General features: G+C 42.8%; 1 long non-coding RNA gene across 1 annotated transcript; it reads right to left on the bottom strand.

Annotated features, from left to right (window-relative positions):
* Positions 1-2,070: 2,070 nt before the first annotated feature.
* LOC121824502 (uncharacterized) lies at positions 2,071-3,801 on the bottom strand. Its single transcript, XR_006066418.2, has 3 exons — positions 3,674-3,801; positions 2,669-2,770; positions 2,071-2,178 (listed from the first exon to the last, which is right to left on the bottom strand). It is a non-coding gene; the product is annotated as an uncharacterized LOC121824502 (long non-coding RNA).
* Between the last annotated feature and the right edge of the window lie 2,710 nt (positions 3,802-6,511).

Genomic DNA, 6,511 nt, shown 5'->3' with positions numbered 1-6,511 from the left:
ATACTTCTATACCATGGTCTATTGTGGAGTGAAGCCAAGGCACAACCTCAAGCAGGGAAGGAACCTGGAAGCAGGAACTGAAGCAGTCAGTGAACATGGAGAAACGCTACTTCTACTCCATGGCCTGCTCAGCCTTATTTCATATACAACCCCCAACCACCTGCCCAGAGGTGGCACCACCCACAGTGGGCTTAGCTCTCTCACATACTAATCAATCAAAAAAGTGCTCTACAGACTTGTCTACCGGCCAATCTGATGGAGGCATTTCCCAGATGATGCTATCTTGTATCAGGCTGACAAAAAAACCTAACCAACACAGACCAGGAAGTGAAGGGTAATTAAGCACTGTGTATAAAGAACCCTGATGTCCTAACTCACAAACACTGCAAGAGCAGCACACAGGGAAATAGATGTCTTTGTGTGTCATCTAGTCTGTACTGAAGAGCATCTCTACAAACCTTCTATTTCTCTAAAAGTACAGAATACAAATGGGGGGTGGAAAACTCAGATTTTAAAATTACAAAAGGAAGCAGAGGAAAGTGACAAATTTGCTTGATCTTTTGTTTTGTCTTCATTGTCCTGAGTTCAACGCTGACGACCAGATGAAGGATACCAAATGCTTAAGCATTCATCCATCCATCCGTCCACTTACTCAGCTAATACTTCCCAAGTGTTCACCATGTGCCATGCCCTATGACAGGCAGTAGCAATCTATCAGTAAACAGAACAGATACACACCTACCTTTGTGAAGCTTGCAGATGTACTGGGGAGGGACAGTCATAGGCACAAACATTTTGTTTTTGGGGTTTTCATATTTTTATTGATTATTTAGGAATTCACATCATGAACTCTGAGCATGCTCACTTCCTAGCCCTCCCTGGTTTGCCCCCACCCACCCTTGTGATCCCCCCCCCCAAAGAAATGAAGAAAATAATAAAAAAAAAAACAAGTCCAATTTGTGTTGCCCATATACTCACTGGAGCATGATCAAACTCCTGGTGGCCAGCCCCTTAAAGAGAACTGAGTCCTTCCCCAACCACACCCCTGCCAGAAGCCATCAATTGTGGAGAGTTACACTTCAGCATTCTTATCACAATTTTTAATGTTTCTCTTCCATGGCTTTCTGTCTAGGTTGTTACTTTGGGGGGTGTCATATAGGCTCTCTATGTCCCGCTATCTCAACTGTGACTCTGCAGTCCTCAATACCACAGAAAAAGTAGCTTCCTTGCCCTTTACTGTCAGCAAGAACACAAATCATGGACTTACACATGTTTTTGAGTTATTAATATGAAATACCTGACTACAAAGTATTAGTCATGTAATGCTTACTGGTTTGATGTTTCTGTAATTCCTGTTCTCTTACAATAACCACATCCCTTCCTCCTTCTTTTCTCTCTGCCATTTACAGGGCTTCAATTCTCCAACTCTGGGGAGTGGGCAGGGGGTCCAGGCTTGGCCAATGAGATTTCAACTTCACCTGGCCAAAGTGATTGGTTCTGGTTCAGGGTGTGTTCATCATTCCAGTCAGGCTCTACAGAATCAGGTGTACCAAGGGGAAATGGAATAGTAGATATAGGACTGCTGAGCTGAAGAAATATAAATGTGGAGCTACCTTAAATCCTAAAAGCAATTATCCTCAGACTACCTCATTACATAAGTCAAGTTCCCTTCACTGCATAGTTTATGTACAGTTGACTTCCATCTCTGTAGCCAGTTCTTCTCAGAAGAAGGGGAGTATGTAGCTGAGAAAATAGCAGGTAGGAAACTACATTATCTGAGGTACCAAAGGCTAATTGATAGTCAGTAGACACAAGCAGTCTAAGAATTTATAAGGAGAAAGAAAAAGAACATGAACACCAATTAAATGCCAAGTAAAGGCTGCGTCATGTCTGTAAGCAATTAATTACATTAAAATCAACCTTTCTGTTCTGTCTTCTGAGTGAAGTTCTATTCCCTGCTTCTTCTAACCTGGTATGACTTATAGGTTAGTTGTTTCTTCCCTTCTTCTATCTTTTCAGTTCACCAAAAGGCAATAACCTGACTCAACAGTGTTCTTGGGTCATAAAATTTATAATTTCAAGTGACCAGCAAGAGGAACATGAATCTTTCCCCATACCTGGATGTTTACTTCTGGTTTAAGATTCTCCAAGGAGTTGGTTCACACCAGGTTTCAGAACCTTAGGAAAAGAAGAGCCAAAGTGAGAAAGACTCCATGTCCCCCACATATGTATAGCTAGAGTTTTCCTGCCTTGCCCACAGTCAGGACAAATCTTTGTCACCCACCAGTCCCACAGCAGCTCAGACCCAACCAAGTAAACAAAGAGACTTTGTATATATATATATTTGTATATATATATTTGTATATATATATATATATATATGTATCAGATTAATTCTATGTTAAAGATAGTATGTGTGCATCATCATCAACATCATCTTCATCATCATCCCTCTCTTACACACAAACACACACACACACACACACATAGAGAGAGAGATGCACACACACACACACACACACACACACACACACACACACACAGTGTCCAAGGTGATACTAATATTACTATAAATCCCTCCCACCAGACAGGTGCCCATGTGCCCACAGCAGAGATACCTGACAATGAATGCTGAGATTGATCTGCTCAGAGGAGAGCAAACACATACCTTTAGTGAAAAACTCCTCTCTCTGAAATATTGACTTCATGGCCAATCAGATTCCAGTTGTGGCACATTGATCTGCATACTGCCAATGTAAGATAACTCATCCTAGAAATAAAGAGGAATACCGCATTGCACAGGAGGCAAAGGAATGTAGCCAATCCACAGCCCCGCTGCCAGCCAAGCCTATTTGCAAACTATTTTGGCCAAAGCAATTGGCTTTTACTTTCCTCACTAGGCTTCTAATGAGACAGTCTTCCCATTCTCACTCTACTTCTGCTGATTGATGTCACTGGCAAGGAACATAGTGTGAACTTCAGAGTCTTCCTGGATAGAATGGGGTTGGAAGCAGTTGCCTCATTGTTTCTGATGTGACTCAAATGACACTTGGGTTCAGAGCCCATAACAGAACTGAGCACATAGTAAGGGTCCAATGTTTCTCCTTCCCCTCCACTTCTCTTCCTTTTTTATTTTAATTTTATTTTTTATTAAGAATTTTTTCATTCATTTTACATACCAATCAAAGATTCCCTTCTTCCCTCCTCCCACCCCCCTCAGCCTCCCCCTTCCAATCTATCCTTCACTCCCCCCACTCCACAAGAAAGCAAGACCTCCCACGGGGAGGCACATCCAGTAGAGGCAAGTCCAAGCCTTTTCCCCTGCCTCAAGGCTGCATGAGGTCTTCCATCAAATGTAGTGCCCCCCCCAAAAAAACCCTCATGCACCAGGGATGGATTCTGATCCTACTGCAAGGGGGTGCCCCAAGCAAATCGTGCTACACAACTGTCTTGGGATGGTTGAGCTGGAACAGGGATGGAGGGGGAAAGCAATGAAAGAGATACCATGATAGATGAGATATCATGGGGACAGAGAGAAACTTGGTGCTAGAGAAGTTCCCAGGAATCCCCAAGGATGACCCCAGCTTGGACTGCTAGAAATAGTGGAGAGGGTGCCTGAACTGAACTTGCTTGCCCCAGTGATCAGATCAGTGAATATCCTGTCATCACAGACCTTTTCTCCAGTGACCAATGGAGGCAGATGCAAAGATCCACAGCCAAAAACCAAATACAACACTCCAAAGCAGAGCTCCAGGAGTCCAGTCGGGGAGAGAGAGAAGAGAGATTCTATGAGCAAGTGCATCAGGATCATGATGGAGAAACCTACAGAGCTGACCAAACCAAATTAATGAGAAATCATGAAAATTGGATCAATGGCTGTGGAGCCTGCATCTGACTGGACTAGGCCTTCTCTTCCCTGTTATACAAAGCTGAAAAATACATGCAAACCTTTGATAACCCCAATTCTATAACCAGCCTGGGTGTCCCTTGAGCCCTGTCACCAAGATCCGGAAGTGATGTCCAAAAGGTTAACCTTGTTTCATGCACTTCTGGTTAACAGTGCCCAAGAAAGCCTTTAAACTATCACAATAAGATAAGCAGCAAAGCATGAGACATACCAGCGTACTTCACAATGAGTGCAGGCATATCCACAGCAAGTTGCCCTCCACATAACCAGATGGAGGATATTTACTCACCAAATCCCTCCTTAGCAAGAGATTTTGAAACTCTTCAGACCTCAGGCAGCTCAATGCTTAGCATAAGTTGCTAATCCATCCAACATTGCAAATGATGCAGACTAGGCCCTGCTCAAGGGAAACTGCAATCCAGCCCAGGTTCTACTGACCAAGCAAAGGACCCTGACTCTGCTCTGAGGAAGGGGAGTCCTGGCAGTAAGCACATACACCACACCCAATTTATGTAGTATTAGAGATTAACCCAGAGCTTTTTATACATGCGAGGCAAGCGCTCTACCAACTAAACTATATCCCCAGGCTCCAGGCCTCGGAATCCTGAAGTTCCTCGCTCATTTGGGCTTGAAGTCGCTATTAGTGTTTTCAACACAAAACTTGTCACCATTGCACACACACAAAATAATTGCTGTTGCTTTCCTATCTCTTTACTACCTCAAGGCCTCACATACTTGCTCATCAAACTATAACAAACGCTTCCTGGGGTTGTCTACCTCCATTTAGATGGCTCTCCCCATAACCTACACAATTCTCTATCACTTTATGTTTACAGTAGCATATAATAAACAGATAGAGGTCACATCCATATGTTTATTACTGGTCATTTCTCCTTCGTCTGATATAAACTCTAAGGGAGCTATATCTGTTTGATTTTTTTTTCATTAATTAGCATTTCTAGAACATTCCCTGGCATAGCTCTTCTCTTTCTGTTTGTTAAAGGATGGAGGGATGGATGGATGGATGGATGGATGGATGGATGGATGGATGGATCCTGAGATTACTCTCTCAAAACTATTTCTCAGCTCTTCTCTGTTCACTGCAAAATCAGCTTGTTGTGGAATAATCTTTTAGTACACTGTGAAGATGTGCTGCTCTCGTTGGTTTAATAAAGAGCTAAATGGCCAATAGCTAAGCAAGAAGAAGTTAGGCTAGACTTGCAGATGGAAAGAGCACTTGGATGAGGGTGCATGGCGTCTCCAGGAGATGCAGGGAGAAGCAAGATAAACATGCCATGTTGAGAAAAGTACTAAGCCACATTATAGAACTTAGATGAGAAATATGGGTTGATTTAAATTGTAAAAACTAGTTAGTAACAAACCTAAGCTTTCAGCTGAGCATTTATAATTAATAATAAGTCTCTGTGTGGTTATTTGGGAGCTGACAGGCAGGACTGAAAATTATGCCTACAGTAGCTTGTTCTTGAATGGAAAGACTTGAGTCTAGCAAAAGGTAAATCGACCTCTGGGGAACCCTCCCCTCTATGACAAGGATGAGTTCCGAGACAAAGAACTCCACGTTGTGGTAAACAGAAATACTAGTAGATCTGGATTATAGGTAAGAAGGGTGGAGCTAGGGAAGTGAAGGTCTGGAAGAGAGAGTCAGAGAAGCAACACAATGGCTTCTAACCTGTCTGCGTCAAGCTGGTACAGAATCCAATGCTCATTCAGATGCTTGAGAAGCCAAGGATGCCCAGCTTCTAAAGATGAACTCAAAGAGGAAGCTGATGGAGAAGTCTGTGAAGCTGCTACCTTGGTTATTGTGGGGCTGTTTCCTCTGGGATAGATATGGGAGATTACTTTGGGTTTTACTTATGGAAGCTGAGATCATTGAAATACCTTTACAACACTGACTCATTAACGATTCCCTTATGGAAGGAGAGAAGGCTCATGAGATCTACATCTCCCTGAGGGTTTATAAGTAGTGCCTAGAGAAGCTGTCAATTACCTGACATGAGTTGTTTATGCTGCTGCAAGTAAACTCGATAAACTCAATGACTGACCCATGTAGACTTGGATGGAATCCTTTTATTCATTCATTGCCCTCTCTCTGAAGTAAATAGAAATGGGGTCACCAGAAAACGTTACACCACTGCAAGTCAACATCCAGGCCATCAGACACACACACACACATACACACACACACACACATACACACACATACACATACACACACACACACATACACACACATACACACACATACACACACACATACACACACACATACACACATACACACACACATACACATACACACACATACACACACACATACACACACACATACATACACACACACATACACACACACACATACACACACACACACACACACACACACACACACACACACACACACACACACAGGCCCATGGATCAAAGAGGCACCAGCCATTGGCAAGAAGAGCCTAGCATTAAAAGTCTAACACAGTTAAGCCAGGAATCAAAGTCAAAAGTATCAGGGTGTCCATCTAATGCCATCAATGATCATGACTTTCTTCTGAAAGGAATCATTGTTACTTAACTGCCACATTATAAAAC

Source organism: Peromyscus maniculatus, chromosome 1 (assembly GCF_049852395.1).
Source record: "Peromyscus maniculatus bairdii isolate BWxNUB_F1_BW_parent chromosome 1, HU_Pman_BW_mat_3.1, whole genome shotgun sequence".
In the NCBI taxonomy this organism is placed as follows: Eukaryota; Metazoa; Chordata; class Mammalia; order Rodentia; family Cricetidae; genus Peromyscus; species Peromyscus maniculatus.
The sequence above is the reverse complement of the archived record's forward strand: the minus strand, read 5'-3'. Positions and strand labels throughout refer to the sequence as shown.